Raw genomic sequence first — 20,945 nt, forward strand, 5'->3', positions numbered from 1 at the left:
ATAAGAGATATTGTGATATCCCAACATAATCGTGTCCACCATGGAGCAATCTTCAACTTCACCTGCAACTAACAACGCTATAAGAGGGGCTGAGCAAAAGCGGTAACATAGCCAAGCAACAGTTTGCTAGGAAGGGTGAAAAAGGTTAGAGGCTGACATGCCAAATTGGGAAGGCTTGATCAACAAGAAATAGGTAGCGCAGCATAGCGATAGAACGAAGCAACTAACATAGCAATGATAGTAATGAGATCCAAGGTGACGGTCATCTTGCCTGAAATCCCACTAGGAAGAAGAACGAGTCCATGAAGAAGATGAAGTCGCGAAGACGAACCAAGCATAGACAAATGAATCTTCATGATCACAACGAAACGGGAACTATCGAGAAGAAGCACACAACATGGTAAACACACCACACATATACATGACATGATCCTCAACCAAGTATGATGCAAGACAAGACTGCATGAAGCTACTCATGGAAAGAGACGATGCAAAGAAGAGCAACACATCAAGGCAAGTTTAAATGAGGCCGGGAACAACATATAACATTTCCGGTAAGTCCTCATATGCAAATTTCAAAATTGGTCCAGATCTGAATAAACCTTATGTTCAAGTTGTTAAACAGCAAGTTAAGATGCACCAAGATGAACTAGTCATTTTTCTACCCCATTTACATATAAAGAAAATTTAGTTCCGAGCTACGGTTATTTAGTTATGAAATAAATCATTTTAGCATGTCATTTGAGCAAATTTAATCAAACAACATGTTAAACATTTTAAACATGGATGAAAGCGGCATATTATGAAACTAGATAAAATTCTAAGCATTTTACATGTAGAAATAATTTACATATGATGAACGGTTCTGGAGTTATTAAATGCATGAAGATGAGGGTCTTTTCTGTAAAAATAGTAATTCGCTGGATAATAGAGAAAATCGCAGTGCAGAGAGAAAAACTACGCGAGCCGAATCTGGCTGGGCCAACGGTGTACAGGAGAAGGGGGGGCGGGCTGCTCACCCATGGTCCAAGACCCAGGTCGGCTGGGCAGAGGAGGGCCGGCGCGCTGGACGTGGCGCTCGTCCACGCTGGCGCTGGACCAAGTCAGTGGGAACGGGCGCTCGCATTCGTCTTCGATACAGGGGAAGCAGGGGCACGGCGGCACGGTTGGACAGCGGTGAGGCAGCAGCGGAGGGCAGGACTGGCCGGCGACGAGGGCGCGCGGGAGCCGACCGGATCCGAGGCCAGGGCGATGGGAAAGGGGAGCAGCGCGGCTACATGCAGAAGGCGGCTGAGCACTTCCTCTGCACTTGAACAGAGAGAGAGAGAGATTCAGAGAGGATGGAGCATAACGAAAAGGGGAAGAAGAGAGAAGGAAAGGGCGACGGGCGCGCGACCTGCGGGGCTCCGGTGGCGCGGCCGGCGAACTGGGGACGCCGGGACCAGAAGCAGAGGAGTGGGCGCAGCTCCGGTGGTGGGGCTCACCGGCAACGCAGAAGATGGGGCTTGCAGCGGCGATGATGACGCATGGCGGCGGAAGCGCGGGGAGGCGAGGACGGTGGAGATGCGGCGGGGCGCCGGAATGAAACGGCAGTGGCAGATCCGGGCGCGGGGAGCATGGATCCATCCATTCCCGGCACGAAACGACGACGACAGAGATTGATGCAGCGGCCATGGTGGTCTCCTGTGAGCGAAAAACAGAGAGAGGGAGAGGGAGATCGTGAGAAAGAGATATAGAGAAGCAGGAGGGGAAGAGGAGCGGGGCTGTCGAGGCACTCATCTCCGGCGAGGTGAGGTGGTCATGGACGAGGAGGCCACAGACTCGGACGCCGGTGGGAAAGAAGCAGAGGGCTCGGGCTGCAGCTGCTGGCTCCTGCGGGCGCGGACGACGACGGCTGCGGGCTGCCGGACGCGTCCAGGACCAATGGAGGAGGAGGCACGAGGCGCTGGTGCTGCTCGGGGTCGAGCCTTTGCTCTCCTGACCAAGGAGGCGGCGGGATCGAGGGGAAGCTTCGGGGCTGGTTCTGGTGGGTGGGATTGGATCGGTGGAATGAGGAGATCCCGAGGAAGAAAGGTAGGTGGGTGGCGGCGGGGGAGGACAAACCTCCTAGATTTTAGGGTTTGGTCAAAATAGACTAGGGGTGAACTATATATATGCGAAAGGGGGATGATTTGGATCCTCCGATCGCGATCAGGCGGTCCGAAATAAATAAGTTAGTGAGTCCAAAAGAGAAACCGAAGATAATTAGGGGATGTTTGGGGATGATCCGAATCCAACGGTGATGACTGAGCGGTTCGGGTTCGGAGCAGTCTTTAGACGCGCGCAGGAGGGGGTCGGCGAGCTTGCAGGAGAGGTTAGGCGGTCAGACAAGAGGGACTCAAAAAACCCGGTTGTTCTCGGAACGGTCAAAGAAGGCAAGGGGGACGCGACAACTACGAGCGGATATGGGTTTTATGAAAACATATGGATGCGACGCACATGATGCTATGAGATGAGATGCATGCCATGAACAAAATGCGAAACAAACGACAAAAACCCAACCACGAAGGAAATATGATATCGCATCTCTGGAAAAGGCAAGAGTTGGAGTTACGAATATGGAAAGTTGTATCCGGGGCGTTACAACACTCCACCACTACGAGATGATACCAACTTGTCACGCCTAATATGCGATACTATCCTAAAGAGACTCGAAGGTCCCACCAAGGATAGAACCGCATATTGATACGCTTTTGCAAGGTGCATATCATTACATCAACATTATATAATAGATAGGGATACATACATAAGGCATCCAATGCCACACGAATACAACATCATCTTACATAAGAGCACCATCGAACTACGGATGAAACACAAACAGAAACTCAAATGACATCCACCCTGCTAGCCCAGGCTGCCGACCTGGAACATATCCCCTGATCGAAGAAGAAGCAGAATAAGAACTCCAAAACAAGCAAACATCGCTCTCGCGTCATGATCATCGCATAACCTGTACCTGCAACTGTTGTTGTAGTAATTTGTGAGCCACGAGGACTCAGCAATCCCATTACCATGGGTATCAAGACTAGCAAAGCTTAATGGGAAAGGAAGGGGTAAAGTGGTGAGGTTGCAGCCGCGACTAAGCATATATGGTGGCTAACATACGCAAATAAGAGCGAGAAGAGAAGCAAAGGAACGGTCGTGAAGCTAACAATGATCAAGAAGTGATCCTGAATTCCTACTTACGTCAAACATAACCCAAAACCGTGTTCACTTCCCGGACTCCGCCGAGAAGAGACCATCACGGCTACACACGCGGTTGATGCATTTTAATTCGGATCTGGTGTCAAGTTATCTACAACCGGAGATTAACAAATTCCCATCTGCCACATAACCGCGGGCATGGCTTTCCAAAGTTTATACCCTGCAGGGATGTCCCAACTTATCTCATGATATGCTCTCGCGATCAACGAAGGATATTCCTTCTCCCAGGAAGACCCGATCAGTCTCGGAATCCCGGTTTACAAGACATTTCAACAATGGTAAAACAAGACCAGCAAAGCTGCCCGATGCGCCGACAATCCCGATAGGAGCTGCACATATCTTGTTCTCAGGGCAACATCGGATAAGTCAAGCTACGAGTAAAACCAGACTTCGAGTTTCCCTGAGGTGGCCCCGCAGGTTGCTCGGTTCGGACCAGCACTTAGAGAAGTACTAGCCCGGGGGGGGCTAAAATAAAGATGACCCTTGGGTTAATTACTCCCAAGGGAAAAGTAGGTGGTGGTGAGGCAAATGGTAAAACCAATGTTGGGCCTTGCTGGAGGACTTTTATTCAAGGCGAACTGTCAAGGGGGTCCCATAAATCACCCAACCGCGTAAGGGACGCAAAATCCGGGAACATAATTCCGATATGACGGAAACTAGGGCGGCAAGAGTGGAACAAAACACCAGGCATAAGGCCGAGCCTTCCACCCTTTACCAAGTATATAGATGCATTAATTAAATAAGAGATATTGTGATATCCCAACATAATCCTGTCCACCATGGAGCAATCTTCAACTTCACCTGCAACTAACAACGCTATAAGAGGGGCTGAGCAAAAGCGGTAACATAGCCAAGCAATGGTTTGCTAGAAAGGGTGAAAAAGGTTAGAGGCTGACATGGCAAATTGGGAAGGCTTGATCAACAAGAGATAGGTAGCACAGCATAGCGATAGAACGAAGCAAGTAACATAGCAATGATAGTAATGAGATCCAAGGTGACGGTCATCTTGCCTGAAATCCCGCTAGGAAGAAGAACGAGTCCATGAAGAAGATGAAGCCACGAAGACGAACCAAGCGTAGACGAACGAATCGTCACGATCGCAACGAAACGGGAACTATCGAGAAGAAGCACACAACATGGTAAACACACCACACATATACATGACATGATGCTCAACTAAGTATGATGCAAGACAAGACTACATGAAGCTACTCATGGCAAGAGATGATGCAAACAAGAGCAACACATCAAGGCAAGTTTAAATGAGGCCCGGAACAACATATAACATTTCCGGTAAGTCCTCATATGCAAATTTCGAAATTGGTCCAGATCTGAATAAACATTATGTTCAAGTTGTTAAACAACAAGTTAAGATGCACAAAGATGAACTAGGCATTTTCTACCCCATTTACATATAAAGAAGATTTAATTCTGAGCTACGGTTATTTAGTTATGAAATAAATCATTTTAGCATGGCATTTGAGCAAATTTAATCAAACAACATTTTAAACATGGATGAAAGCAACATATTATGAAACTAGATGAAATTCTAAGCATTTTACATGTAGAAATTATTTACATATGATGCACGGTTCTCGAGTTATTAAATGCATGAAGATGATGGTCTTTTCTGTAAAATAGTAATTCGCTAGATAATAGAGAAAATCACAGCGCAAGGAAAAAAACTATGTGAGCTGAATCTGGCTGGGCCAACGGTGTACAGGAGAAGGGGGGACGGGCTGCTCACCCATGGACCAAGACCCAGGTCGGCTGGGCAGAGGAGGGCCGGCGCGTTGGACGTGGCGCTCGTCCACGCTGGCGCTGGACCAAGTCAACGGGAACGGGTGCTCGCATTCGTCTTCGATACAGAGGAAGCTGGGTCGTGGCGGCACGGTTGGACAGCGGCGAGGCAGCAGCGGAGGGCGGGACTGGCCGGTGACAAGGGTGTGCGGGAGCCGACCGGATCCGAGGCCAGGGCGATGGGAAAGGGGAGCAGCGCTGCTACATGCAGCAGGCGGTGGAGCACTTCCTCTGCACTTGAACACAGAGAGAGAGAGAGAGATTCAGAGAGGATGAAGCAGAACAAAAAGGGGAAGAAGAGAGAAGGCAAGGGCGACGGGCGCGCAACCTGCGGGGCTCCGGTGGCGCGGCCGGCGAACTGGGGACGCCGGGACCCGAAGCAGAGGAGCGGGCGCAGCTCTTGTGGTTGAAGGAAATATGCCCTAGAGGCAATAATAAAGTTATTATTTATTTCCTTATATCATGATAAATGTTTATTATTCATGCTAGAATTGTATTAACCAAAAACATAATACATGTGTGAATACATAGACAAACATAGTGTCACTAGTATGCCTCTACTTGACTAGCTCGTTTATCAAAGATGGTTATGTTTCCTAACCATGGACAAAAGAGTTGTCATTTGATTAACGGGATCACATCATTAGGAGAATGATGTGATTGACTTGACCCATTCCGTTAGCTTAGCACTTGATCGTTTAGTATGTTGCTATTGCTTTCTTCATGACTTATACATGTTCCTGTAACTATGAGATTATGCAACTCCCGTTTACCGGAGGAACACTTTGGGTGCTACCAAACGTCACAACATAACTGGGTGATTATAAAGGAGTACTACAGGTGTCTCCAAAGGTACATGTTGGGTTGGCGTATTTCGAGATTAGGTTTTGTCACTCCGATTGTCGGAGAGGTATCTCTGGGCCCTCTCGGTAATGCACATCACTATAAGCCTTGCAAGCAATGTAGCTAATGAGTTAGTTACCGAATGATGCATTACGTAACGAGTAAAGAGACTTGCCGGTAACGAGATTGAACTAGGTATTGGATACCGACGATCGAATCTCGGGCAAGTAACATACCGATGACAAAGGGAACAACGTATGTTGTTATGCGGTTTGACCGATAAAGATCTTCGTAGAATATGTAGGAACCAATATGGGCATCCAGGTTCCGCTATTGGTTATTGACCGAGAATGGTTCTAGGTCATGTCTACATAGTTCTCGAACCCGTAGGGTCCGCACGCTTAATGTTACGATGACAGTTTTATTATGAGTTTATAAGTTTTGATGTACCGAAGTTTGTTCAGAGTCCCGGATGTGATCACGGACATGACGAGGAGTCTCGAAATGGTCGAGACATAAAGATTGATATATTGGAAGCCTATATTTGGACATCGGAAAGGTTCCGGGTGAAATCGGGATTTTACCGGAACACCGTGGGGTTACCGGAACCCTCCCGGGGATTAATGGGCCTTAGTGGGCCATGAGGGAGAAGAGGAGGGCCGGCCAGGGCAGGCCGCGTGCCCCCTCCCCCCTAGTCCGAATAGGACAAGGAAGGGGGGGGCGGCGCCCCCCTTTCCTCTTTCCCCTCCCCCCTTTCCTTCGCCACCAAGGCAAGAGGGGGGAGTCCTACTCCCGGTGGGAGTAGGACTCCTCCAGGCGCACCCCAAAGGGGCCGGCCGCACCTCCCCCTCCCTCCTTTATATACGGGGGCAAGGGGGCACCCCATAACACACAAGTTGATCTACGGATCGTTCCTTAGCCGTGTGCGGTGCCCCCCTCCACCATATTCCACCTCGGTCATACCGTCGCGAAGCTTAGGCGAAGCCCTGCACCGGTAGAACATCATCATCGTCACCACGCCGTCGTGTTTACGGAACTCATCCCCGAAGCTTTGCTGGATCGAAGCCCGGGGATCGTCATCGAGCTGAACGTGTGCTGAACTCGGAGGTGCCATACGTTCGGTGCTTGGATCGGTCGGATCGTGAAGACATACGACTACATCAACCGCGTTGTGCTAACGCTTCCGGTTACGGTCTACGAGGGTACATGGACAACACTCTCCCCTCTCTTTGCTATGTCATCACCATGATCTTGCGTGTGCGTAGGATTTTTTTTGAAATTACTACGTTCCCCAACAGTGGCATCCGAGCCTAGGTTTTATGCGTTGATGTTATATGCACGAGTAGAACACAAGTGAGTTGTGGGCGATACAAGTCATACTGCTTACCAGCATATCATACTTTGGTTCGGCGGTATTGTGAGATGAAGCGGCCCGGACCGAATTTACGCGTACGCTTACGCGAGACTGGTTTCACCGTTGCGAGCACTCGTGCTTAAAGGTGGCTGGCGGGTGTCTGTCTCTCTCACTTTAGCTGAATCGAGTGTGGCTACGCCCGGTCCTTGCGAAGGTTAAAACAGCACCAACTTGACAAACTATCGTTGTGGTTTTGATGCGTAGGTAAGAACGGTTCTAGCTAAGCCCGTAGCAGCCACGTAAAATTTTGCAACAACAAAGTAGAGGACATCTAACTTGTTTTTGCAGGGCATGTTGTGATGTGATATGGTCAAGACGTGATACTATATTTTATTGTATGAGATGATCATGTTTTGTAACTGAAGTTATCGGCAACTGGCAGGAGCCATATGGTTGTCGCTTTATTGTATGAAATGCAAACGCCCTGTAATTGCTTTACTTTATCACTAAGCGGTAGCGATAGTCGTAGAAGCAATAGTTGGCGAGACGACAACGATGCTACGATGGAGATCAAGGTGTCGCGCCGGTGACGATGGTGATCATGACGGTGCTTCGAAGATGGAGATCACAAGCACAAGATGATGATGGCCATATCATATCACTTATATTGATTGCATGTGATGTTTATCCTTTATGCATCTTATCTTGCTTTGATTGACGGTAGCATTTTAAGATGATCTCTCACTAAAAATTATCAAGAAGTGTTCTCCCTGAGTATGCACCGTTGCCAAAGTTCGTCGTGCCCAGACACCACGTGATGATCGGGTGTGATAAGCTCTACGTCCATCTACAACGGGTGCAAGACAGTTTTGCACACGCGGAATACTCAGGTTAAACTTGACGAGCCTAGCATATGTAGATATGGCCTCGGAACACGGAGACCGAAAGGTCGAGCGTGAATCATATAGTAGATATGATCAACATAAAGATGTTCACCATTGAAAACTACCCCATCTCACGTGATGATCGGTTATGGTTTAGTTGATTTGGATCATATGATCACTTAGATGACTAAGAGAGAGATGTCTGTCTAAGTGGGAGTTCTTAAGTAATATGATTAATTGAAGTTAAATTTATCATGAACTTAGTCCTGGTAGTATTTTGCAAATTATGTTGTAGATCAATAGCTTGCGTTGTTACTTTCATATGTTTATTTAGATATGCTCCTAGAGAAAATTGTGTTGAAAGATGTTAGTAGCAATGATGCGGATTGGATCCGTGATCTGAGGTTTATCCTCATTGCTGCATAGAAGAATTATGTCCTTAATGCACCGCTAGGTGACAAACCTATTGCAGGAGCATATGCAGACATTATGAACGTTTGCCTAGCTCAATATGATGACTACTTGATAGTTTTGTGCACCATGCTTTATGGCTTAGAATCAGGACTTCAAAGACGTTTTGAACGTCATGGACCATATGAGATGTTCCAGGAATTGAAGTTAATATTTCAAGCAAATACCCGAGTTGAGAGATATGAAGTCTCCAACAAGTTCTATAGCTAAAAGATGGAGGAGAATCGCTCAACTAGTAAGCATGTGCTCAGATTGTCTGGGTACTTCAATCACTTGAATCAAGTGGGAGTTAATCTTCCAGATAAGATAGTGATTGACAGAATTCTCTAGTCACCATCACTAAGTTACTAGAACTTCGTGATGAACTATAGTATGCAAAGGATGACGATAACAATTCCCGAGCTCTTCGTGATGTTGAAATCGACGAAGGTAGAAATCAAGAAAGAGCATCAAATGTTGATGATTGACAAGACCACTAGTTTCAAGAAAAGGGCAAAGGGAAAGAAAGGGAAACTTCAAGTAGAATGGCAAACAAGTTGTCACTCCCATGAAGAATACCAAAGCTGGACCTAAAGCCTGAAACTGAGTGCTTCTACTGCAAAGGAAATGGTCACTGGAAGTGGAACTACTCCAAATATTTGGTGGATAAGAAGGATGGCAAAGTGAGCAAGGGTATATTTGATATGCATGTTATTGATGTGTGCTTTACTAGTGTTTATAGTAGCCCCTGAGTATTTGATACTTGTTCGGTTGCTAAGATTAGTAACTTGAAACAGGAGTTACAGAATAAACAAATACTAGTTGAAGGGGAAGCGACGATGAGTGTTGGAAGTAGTTCCAAGATTGGTATGATCATCATCGCACACTCCCTATACTTTCGGGATTAGTGTTAAACCTAAATAAATGTTATTTGGCGTTTGCGTTGAGCATGAATATGATTTGATCATGTTTATTGCAATACAGTTATTCATTTAAAATCAGAGAATAATTGTTGTTCTGTTTAAATGAATAAAACCTTATATGGTTACACACCCAATGAAAATGGTTCATTGGATCTCGATCATAGTGATACACATATTCATAATATTGAAACCAAAAGATGCAGAGTTAATAATGATAGTGCAACTTATTTGTGGCACTGCCGTTTGGGTCATATCGGTGTAAAATGCATGAAGAAACTCCATACTGATGGACTTTTGGAATCACTTGATTATGAATCACTTGGTACTTGCGAACCGTGCCTTATGGTAAGATGACTAAAACGCCGTTCTCCGGAGCTATGGAGCGAGCAACTGATTTGTTGGAAATCATACATACTGATGTTTGTGGCCCAATGAATGTTGAGGCTCGCAACGGGTATCGTTATTTTCTCACCTTCACAGATGATTTGAGCAGATATGGGTATATCTACTTGATGAAACACAAGTCTGAAACATTTGAAACCCCCCAAGTGGCGCGCAGTATCTTGATCCGGATATGGTGGCAAGTGAGCGAGGATCGGGTCGTCGCATCCTTAGTGGCACGCTACATCGGCACCCGGATGTAGTGGAAAATGAGCAAGGGTCTTCGCATTTGACTCGACGAGTGCGAAGGGTAAGGAAGCTAGCCGAGCCTAGGAGGATTCGCTTAGGTAGCTGGAACGTAGGGTCTCTGACAGGGAAGCTTCGGGAGCTAGTTGATGCAGCAGGGAGGAGAGGTGTTGATATCCTTTGCGTCCAAGAAACCAAATGGAGAGGACAGAAGGCGAAGGAGGTGGAGGATACCGGCTTGAAGCTATGGTACACGGGGACGGCTGCAAACAGAAATGGCGTAGGCATCTTGATCAACAAGAGCCTCAAGTATGGAGTGGTAGACGTCAGGAGACATGGGGACCGGATTATCCTGGTCAAGCTGGTAGCTGAGGACTTGGTTCTCAATGTTATCAGCGCATATGCCCCGCAAGTAGGCCACAATGAGAACACCAAGAGGGAGTTCTGGGAAGGCTTGGAAGACATGGTTAGGAGTGTACCGATTGGTGAGAAGCTCTTCATAGGAGGAGACCTCAATGGCCACGTGGGTACATCTAACACAGGATTTGAAGGGGCGCATGGGGGCTTTGGCTATGGCATCAAGAATCAAGAAGGAGAAGATGTCTTAAGCTTTGCTCTAGCCTACAACATGATTGTAGCTAACACCCTCTTTAGAAAGAGAGAATCACATCTGGTGACTTTAGTAGTGGCCAACACTCTAGCCAGATTGATTTCATCCTCTTGAGAAGAGAAGATAGGCGTGCGTGCCTAGACTGTAAGGTGATACCTGGGGAGAGTGTTGTACCCCAGCATAAGCTGGTGGTTGCTGACTTCCGCTTTCGGATTCGTGTCCAGCGGGATAAGCGTGCCAAGGTCGCTAGAACGAAGTGGTGGAAGCTCAAGGGGGAGGTAGCTCAGGTGTTCAAGGAGAGGGTATTTAAGGAGGGCCCTTGGGAGGAAGGAGGGGATGCGGACAATGTGTGGATGAAGATGGCGACTTGCATTCGTAAGGTGGCCTCGGAGGATTTTGGAGTGTCCAGGGGAAGGAGAAGCGAAGATAAGGATACCTGGTGGTGGAATGATGATGTCCAGAAGGCGCTTAAAGAGAAGAAAGATTGCTTCAGATGCCTATACCTGGATAGGAGTGCAGACAACATAGAGAAGTACAAGATGGCGAAGAAGGCCGCAAAGCGAGCTGTTGGTGAATCAAGGGGTCGGGCATATGAGGACCCCTACCAACGGTTAGGCACGAAGGAAGGTGAAAGGGACATCTATAAGATGGCTAAGATCCGGGAGAGGAAGACGAGGGATATTGGCCAAGTCAAATGCATCAAGGACGGAGCAGGCCAACTCTTGGTGAAGGACGAAGAGATTAAGCATAGATGGCGGGAGTACTTCGACAAGCTGTTCAATGGGGAGAATGAGAGTTCTACCATTGAACTGAATGACTCCTTTGATGAGACCAGCATGCGTTTTGTGCGGCGCATCCAGGAGTCTGAGGTGAAGGAGGCTTTAAAAAGGATGAAAGGAGGCAAGGCGATGGGCCCTGATTGTATCCCCATTGAGGTGTGGAAAGGTCTCGGGGACATAGTGATAGTATGGCTAACCAAGCTTTTCAACCTCATTTTTCGGGCAAACAAGATGCCAGAAGAATGGAGACGAAGTATATTAGTACCAATCTTCAAGAACAAGGGGGATGTTCAGAGTTGTACTAATTACCGTGGAATTAAGCTGATGAGCCATACAATGAAGCTATGGGAGAGAGTCATTGAGCACCGCTTAAGAAGAATGACAAGCGTGACCAAAAGTCAGTTTGGTTTCATGCCTGGGAGGTCGACCATGGAAGCCATTTTCTTGGTACGACAACTTATGGAGAGATATAGGGAGCATAAGAAGGACTTGGATATGGTGTTCATTGACTTGGAGAAGGCCTATGATAAGATACCGCGGAATGTCATGTGGTGGGCCTTGGAGAAACACAAAGTCCCAGCAAAGTACATTACCCTCATCAAGGACATGTACAATAATGTTGTGACAAGTGTTCGAACAAGTGATGTCGACACCGATGACTTCCCGATTAAGATAGGACTGCATCAGGGGTCAGCTTTGAGCCCTTATCTTTTTGCATTGGTGATGGATGAGGTCACAAGGGGTATACAAGGAGATATCCCATGGTGTATGCTCTTTGCAGATGATGTGGTGCTAGTTGACGATAGTCGGACGGGGGTAAATAGGAAGTTAGAGTTATGGAGACAAACCTTGGAATCGAAAGGGTTTAGGCTTAGTAGAACTAAAACCGAGTACATGATGTGCGGTTTCAGTACTACTAGCTGTGAGGAGGAGGAGGTTAGCCTTGATGGCCAGGTGGTACCTCGGAAGGACACCTTTCGGTATTTGGGGTCAATGTTGCAGGAGGATGGGGGTATTGATGAAGATGTGAACCATCGAATCAAAGCCGGATGGATGAAGTGGCGCCAAGCTTCTGGCATTCTCTGTGACAAGAGAGTGCCACAAAAGCTAAAAGGCAAGTTCTACAGGATGGCGGTTCGACCCGCAATGTTGTATGGCGCGGAGTGTTGGCCGACTAAAAGGCGACATGTTCAACAGTTAGGTGTGGCGGAGATGCGTATGTTGAGATGGATGTGTGGCCACACAAGGAAGGATCGAGTCCGGAATGATGATATATGAGATAGAGTTGGGGTAGCACCAATTGAGGAGAAGCTTGTCCAACATCGTTTGAGATGGTTTGGGCATATTCAGCGCAGGCCTCCAGAAGCTCCAGTGCATAGCGGACGGCTAAAGCGTGCGGAGAATGTCAAGAGAGGGCGGGGTCGACCGATTTTGACATGGGAGGAGTCCGTTAAGAGAGACCTGAAGGATTGGAGTATCGACAAAGAGCTAGCTATGGACAGGGGTGCGTGGAAGCTTGTTATCCATGTGCCAGATCCATGAGTTGGTTGTGAGATCTTATGGGTTTCACCTCTAGCCTACCCCAACTTGTTTGGGACTAAAGGCTTTGTTGTTGTTGTTGTTGAAAGAATTTCAGAGTGAAGTGGAAAATCATCGTAACAAGAAAATAAAGTTTCTACGATCTGATCGTGGAGGAGAATATTTGAGTTATGAGTTTGGTCTACACTTTAAACAATGTGGAATAGTTTCGCAACTCACGCCACCTGGAACACCACAACAAAATGGTGTGTCCGAACGTTGTAATCGTACTTTACTGGATATGGTGTGATCTATGATGTCTCTTACTGATTTACCGCTATCATTTTGGGGTTATGCTTTAGAGATGGCCGCATTCACGTTAAATAGGGCACCATCAAAATCCGTTGAGACGACGCCTTATGACCTATGGTTTGGCAAGAAACCAAAGTTGTCATTTCTTAAAGTTTGGGGTTGCGATGCTTATGTGAAGAAACTTCAACCAGATAAGCTCGAACCTAAATCGGAGAAATGTGTCTTCATAGGATACCCAAAAGAGACTATTGGGTACACCTTCTATCACAGATCCGAAGGCAAGACATTCGTTGCTAAGAATGGATCCTTTCTAGAGAAGGAGTTTCTTTCGAAAGAAGTGAGTGGGAGGAAAGTAGAACTTGATAAGATAACTGTATCTACTCCATTATTGGAAAGTAGTTCATCACGAGAACCGGTTCCTGTGACAACTACACCAATTAGTGAGGAAGCTAATGATAATGATCATGAAACTTCAGATCAAGTTTCTACTGAACTTCGTAGGTCTACCAGAGTAAGATCCGCACCAGAGTGGTACGGTAATCCTGTTCTGGAAGTTATGTTACTAGACCATGACGAACCTACGAACTATGAAGAAGCGATGGTGAGCCCAGATTTCGCAAAATGGCTTGAGGCCATGAGATCTGAGATAAGATCCATGTATGAAAACGAAGTATGGACTTTGATTGACTTGCCCATTGATCGGCGAGACATTAAGATTAAATGGATCTTCAAGAGGAAGACGGACGCTGATAGTGTTACTATCTACAAAGCTAGAATTGTCGCAAAAGGTTTTCGACAAGTTCAAGGTGTTGACTACGATGAGAGTTTTTCACCCGTATCTATGCTTAAGTCTGTCTGAATCATGTTAGCAATTGCCGCATTTTATGAAATCTGGCAAATGGATAAACAAAACTGCATTCCTTAATGGTTTTCTTAAAGAAGAGTTGTATATGATGCAACCAGAAGGTTTTGTCAATCCTAAAGGTGCTAACAAATTGTGCAAGCTCCAGCGATCCATCTATGGACTGGTGCAAGCATCTCGTAGTTGGAATATATGCTTTGATGAGTTGATCAAAGCATATGGTTTTATACAGACTTTTGAAGAAGCCTGTATTTAAAAGAAAGTGAGTGGGAGCTCTGTAGCATTTCTGATATTATATGTGCAAGACATATTGTTGATTGGAAATGATATAGAATTTCTGGATAGCATAAAAGGGTACTTGAATAGAAAGTTTTTCAATGAAAGATCTCGGTGAAGCTTCTTACACATTGAGCATCAAGATCTATATAGATAGATCAAGACGTTTGATAAGATTTTTCCAATGAGTACATACCTTGATAAATTTTTGAAATAGTTCAAAATGGAACAGTCAAAGAAGGAGTTCTTGCCTGTGTTACAAGGTGTGAAGTTGAGTAAGACTCAAGACCCGACCATTGCAGAAAATAGAAAGAGAATGAAAAGTCATTCCCTATGCCTCAGTCATAGGTTCTATAAAGTATGCTATGCTGTGAACCAGACCTATTGTATACCTTGGCAAAGGAATACAATTTTGATCTAATAGTAGATCACTGGACATGGGTCAAGAATATCCTTAGTGAAGACTAAGGAGATGTTTCTAGATTATGGAGGTGATAAAAGAGCCCATCGTAAAAGTTACAACGATGCAAGCTTTTACACCAATCCAGATGACTCTAAGTCTTAATATGGATACATATTGAAAGTGGGGGCAATTAGCTAGAATAGCTCCGTGCAGAGCATTGTGGACATAGAATATTTGCAAAATACATACGGCTCTGAATATGACAGACCCGTTGACTAAGCTTCTCTCACGAGCAAAACATGATCATACCTTAGTACTCTTTTGGGTGTTAATCACATAGCGATGTGAACTAGATTATTGACTCTAGTAAACCCTTTGGGTGTTGATCACATGATGATGTGAACTATGTGTATTAATCACATGCAGATGTGAATATTGGTGTTAAATCACATAGCGATGTAAACTAGATTATTGACTCTAGTGCAAGTGGGAGACTGAAGGAAATATGCCCTAGAGGCAATAATAAAGTTATTATTTATTTCCTTATATCATGATAAATGTTTATTATTCATGCTAGAATTGTATTAACCGGAAACATAATACATGTGTGAATACATAGACAAACATAGTGTCACTAGTATGCCTCTACTTGACTAGCTCGTTTATCAAAGATGGTTATGTTTCCTAACCATGGACAAAAGAGTTGTCATTTGATTAACGGGATCACATCATTAGGAGAATGATGTGATTGACTTGACCCATTCCGTTAGCTTAGCACTTGATCGTTTAGTATGTTGCTATTGCTTTCTTCATGACTTATACATGTTCCTGTAACTATGAGATTATGCAACTCTCGTTTACCGGAGGAACACTTTGGGTGCTACCAAACGTCACAACGTAACTGGGTGATTATAAAGGAGTACTACAGGTGTCTCCAAAGGTACATGTTGGGTTGGCATATTTCGAGATTAGGTTTTGTCACTCCGATTGTCGGAGAGGTATCTCTGGGCCCTCTCAGTAATGCACATCACTATAAGCCTTGCAAGCAATGTAGCTAATGAGTTAGTTACGGAATGATGCATTATTTAACGAGTAAAGAGACTTGCCGGTAACGAGATTGAACTAGGTATTGGATACCGACGATCGAATCTCGGGTAAGTAACATACCGATGACAAAGGGAACAACGTATGTTGTTATGCAGTTTGACCGATAAAGAACTTCGTAGAATATGTAGGAGCCAATATGGGCATCCAGGTTCCACTATTGGTTATTGACCGAGAATGGTTCTAGGTCATGTCTACATAGTTCTCGAACCCGTAGGGTCCGCACGCTTAACGTTACGATGAAAGTTTTATTATGAGTTTATAAGTTTTGATGTACTGAAGATTGTTCGGAGTCCCGGATGTGATCACGGACATGACGAGGAGTCTCGAAATGGTCGAGACATAAAGATTGATATATTGGAAGCCTATATTTGCACATCGGAAAGGTTCCGGGTGAAATCGGGATTTTACCGGAACACCGGGGGGTTACCGGAACCCTCCCGGGGATTAATGGGCCTTAGTGGGCCATGAGGGAGAAGAGGAGGGCCGGCCAGGGCAGGCCGCGCGCCCCTCCCCCCTAGTCCGAATAGGACAAGGAAGGGGGGGGGGCGGCGCCCCCCTTTCCTCTTTCCCCTCCCCCTTTCCTTCTCCACCAAGGCAAGAGGGGGGAGTCCTACTCCCGGTGGGAGTAGGACTCCTCCAGGCGCACCCCAAAGGGGCCGGCCGCACCTCCCCCTTCCTCCTTTATATACGGGGGCAAGGGGGCACCCCATAACACACAAGTTGATCTACGGATCGTTCCTTAGCCGTGTGCGGTGCCCCCCTCCACCATATTCCACCTCGGTCATACCGTCACGAAGCTTAGGCGAAGCCCTGCGCCGGTAGAACATCATCATCGTCACCACGCCGTCGTGCTGACGGAACTCATCCCCGAAGCTTTGCTGGATCGGAGCCCGGGGATCGTCATCGAGCTGAACGTGTGCTGAACTCGGAGGTGCCGTACGTTCGGTGCTTGGATCGGTCGGATCGTGAAGACGTACGACTACATCAACCGCGTTGTGCTAACGCTTCCGCTTATGGTCTACGAGGGTACGTGGACAACACTCTCCCCTCTCGTTGCTATGTCATCACCATGATCTTGCGTGTGCGTAGGAGATTTTTTGAAATTACTACATTCCCCAATAGTGGTGGGGCTCGCCGGCGACGTAGAAGATGGGGCTTGCAGCGGCGACGACGAGGCATGGCGGCGGAAGCGCGGGGTGGCGAGGGCGGTGGAGATGTGGCGGGGCGCCGGTATGAAACGGCAGTGGCAAATCCGGGCGCGGTGATCATGGATCCATCCATTCCCGGCACGAAACGACGGCAACACAGCTTGATGCAGCGGCCATGGTGGTCTCCTGTGAGCGAAAAACAGAGAGAGGGAGAGGGAGATCGTGAGAAAGAGATATAGAGAAGCAGGAGGGGAAAAGGAGTGGGGCTGTTGAGGCACTCATCTCCGGTGAGGTGAGGTGGTCGTGGACGAGGAGGCCGCGCACTCGGACGCCAGCGGGAAAGAAGCAGAGGGCTCGGGCTGCAGCTACTGGCTCCTGCGGGCGCGGACAACGATGGCTGCGGGCGGCCGGACGCGTCCAGGACCAAGGGAGGAGGAGGCACGAGGCGCTGGTGCTGCTCGGGGTCGAGCCTTTGCTCTCCCGAGCAAGGAGGTGGCGGGATCGAGGGGAAGCTTCGGGGCTGGTTCTGGTTCGTGGGATTGGATCGGTGGAATGAGGGGATCCCGAGGAAGAAAGGTAGGTGGGTGGCGGCGGGGGAGGACAAACCTCCTAGATTTTAGGGTTTGGTCAAAATAGACTAGGGGTGAACTATATATATGCGAAAGGGGGATGACTTGGATACTCCGATCGCGATCGGGCGGTCCGAAATAAATAGGTTAGTGAGTGCAAAAGAGAAACCGAAGATAATTAGGGGATGTTTGGGGATGATCCGAATCCAACGGTGACGACTGAGCGGTTCGGGTTCGGAGCAGTCTTCAGACGCGTGCAGGAGGGGGTCGGCGAGCTGGCAGGAGAGGTTAGGCGGTCAGACAAGAGGGACTCAAAAAACCCGGTTGTTCTCGGAACAGTTAAAGAAGGCAAGGGGAACGCGGCAGCTACGAGCGGATACGGGTTTTATGAAAACATATGGATGCGATGCACATGATGCTATGAGATAAGATGCATGCCATGAACAAAATGCAAAACAAACGACAAAAACCCAACCACGAAGGAAATATCATATCGCATCTCCGAAAAAGGGAAGAGTTGGAGTTACGAATACGGAAAGTTGTATCCGGGGCGTTACAGGTATCTTAGTGTTTTTTCACGCGCGCTTATTCTGCCTGCGCAAGGGGGACGCTCAAGAGGTGCTCGCCCAACACGAATTCGGTGTGAGAAAAATATGAGTCACTAGTATGCAAATCAAGATGTTTTTGCAAAAAACAATTACACATGGCGCAGGAAATTTTGCAACAGCTAGTTAAGAGTAATGCGTTTTTCGTTTAGAGCCATGCGATTTTCTGCAGTTTTCTGGGGGATGAATAGTGTGTTCCTTTCAGCAATAAATCAGTTGATACCTTTTTGTCCAACCAGGGGCTTCGTCTTTGCCGGTTGACTGCTCTGAGGTTAGCGCCGACAAGATGAGGCCTTCCCAGCTGCTGTTCAAATCTAGCTGCACCGTCATCGCCGCGTTGCCTACATCAGCAATGCTCAACTGGTCGGCTGTGCAGACGAGAGTATTGGTGGCTGCAACGTCCAGTATAGCCTCACGCCAAGATCCGGGAAGGGAAACCTCCAAGAGGAGAGGCAACAACATGAAGTTATCCGTCAGAACGGAAGCGGACAACAATAGGAGGTGGAAATCATGAAGTACTGAAGGTACCTGTCGACGGGATCTGACAAAAACTCGAAGCCGCCGCCTCCGGCATCCGTCGTCGCCATTGCTCTGTTTTCCAGTTTGGTGGGGATGGGGGTTGGGGGTTCGGGCGTCGGCGGGGGATGGTCCAAGCGAAAAGTGTTTTTTTACCGTAGCTGCCCCCGCCTGGGCGGTGGGGTAGGTGGAAGAGCGATCCGGACAAGGGTCCGACGCGCCACGTAGGCATACGAGTCGACCCGACCACCGTCTGCGTGCCGGTCGCAAACACCGGGTAAACGATGTGTACCGGTACCCTGTGATGTTCAATTGGAACATGTAGCACCCTGCCGTGACGAGATGGTTATATCTGCCGGCCAGCGCACCGTATACGCCAGTTCCACTGCACGTACATGTGTGTTGGCCCTCCGGTAGCATTGAATGCTCGGTTACACTAGCCAGTGTTTGATTGGCACACTTAGTGTGAGCAGACGAGCCCGTGTGCACCATCGCCGGTCTCATGTCTTTAGGTGCCATAGGATGTGTGTGTCGAGGGGGGAGGGGGATATGCTTTCGCAATCTGTGAGGTAAACTGGCATCTCGGATCCATAGTTACCTCTTTTATTTTAGTGATTGATAAATAGGAGTTGTTATGTATAGCAACATGTCTGATGTTCACTTTTTATTTAACATTGTATTGGTATTTCATGTCATCCTCGAACCAAATGTAGGACCGCTATAATGTCCAAACGCCTTTTCTCATGGATAGAGACAACCAAGATGTTTATATCGTTTTTCTTTAATTAAGATGATCACCAATTTTTTTTTCTGAATTTCTTTTCTCTTGTATAGAATTCTCAACATAGTTCATGTACCATAGTCAATACAAATTCAAATTGTTTGTACAGATTTTCCACAACAAGGCTTGTAGCTAGCTATTTTGCCGAGTACGAGGAGCCCAGTATTTTGAAAAGAAAAAATAAATAGAAAATTATACTTTGAAGTACTGAAAGAATGACTTTCTTCTGTGAAAACTTAAACATGTTCACTACATATCTATAAATTTCATTGAATAGTATGCTAATTTGTAAGCTACGCAAAAAGCAAATTTCCAACCTGAAAGCAAACAAAAATAAGAACGCTTTGATGTACTTATTTGTCTATTTTGTTTACGTCACGTATGTAAATATATCATTATGAAATTTTGCACATACATAATATACATGTATTTCTGGATGCGCACCTTTTTGTTTGCTCCTTGGAAATACAGTTATTGAGAAGAAAAAAGGGCTACTTGAAGCCCATCCACCAAAAAGGCATTAGCGGCTATTTGGTTCTCTATTAACTTTTTTTTTCACAAGCAGTACATATACCTTTTTCTTTCTTGTGCTTTTTTCAATTATAAAACGGTATGCAAGTCGATGAGCCTAAATTCACACCTGTGAGACACGTGTTTTTTTGCAACGGCCTCTCGTGTAAATGTGATAATCTATCATGTTACAATGTCTAATCAGGCATGTAGATGTTTTTTTCTGGGAATGTGGAGGTTTTTATAGTGTTTTTTTTACTACTCTTTTTTTTGTGATGGGACTTTTTGTGCTACTCACTCATAGAGAGAATAATCTGCATGTGTGTCCTCATACGTAGAGTTGACTGCCAATATCAACGCTGACAAACTGAAACCACTGGAAATATTATGAAATATGTCCAGGACGGCCGTCGAACCGGGACAAATGGTTCCACACGAACCGGGACCAATGACCACGAGGCCCCGGCCGCCCCCCTGGGCTCACGAACCGGGTCTAATACCCCCCATTGGTCCCGGTTCTTGAAGAAACGGGACTAATGGGCTGGCCAGGACCGAACGGTAGCCCTGTTTTCTACTAGTGTATGAGTGGGAGGAACACACCTTTGATGTGCTCTATGACGGTTTGAATGCGCTCTGGAGTGATGGCACGACACACAGACGGGGTACCATCACCACCATGTGCACTGGTGTGGCCACCTGACTCCTTCTCGACGTCATTAGTGGTGTCTATGTTAGCTTGACAGAGTACACTATGGTTGGGTCGCCAGAGCTATTGGTCGTCGTGCTCTTGTTGATGTTGCTAATGGCATCCAATCCCTTGGG

This window comes from Triticum aestivum, chromosome 6B, assembly GCF_018294505.1.
Source record: "Triticum aestivum cultivar Chinese Spring chromosome 6B, IWGSC CS RefSeq v2.1, whole genome shotgun sequence".
NCBI classification, from domain to species: Eukaryota; Viridiplantae; Streptophyta; class Magnoliopsida; order Poales; family Poaceae; genus Triticum; species Triticum aestivum.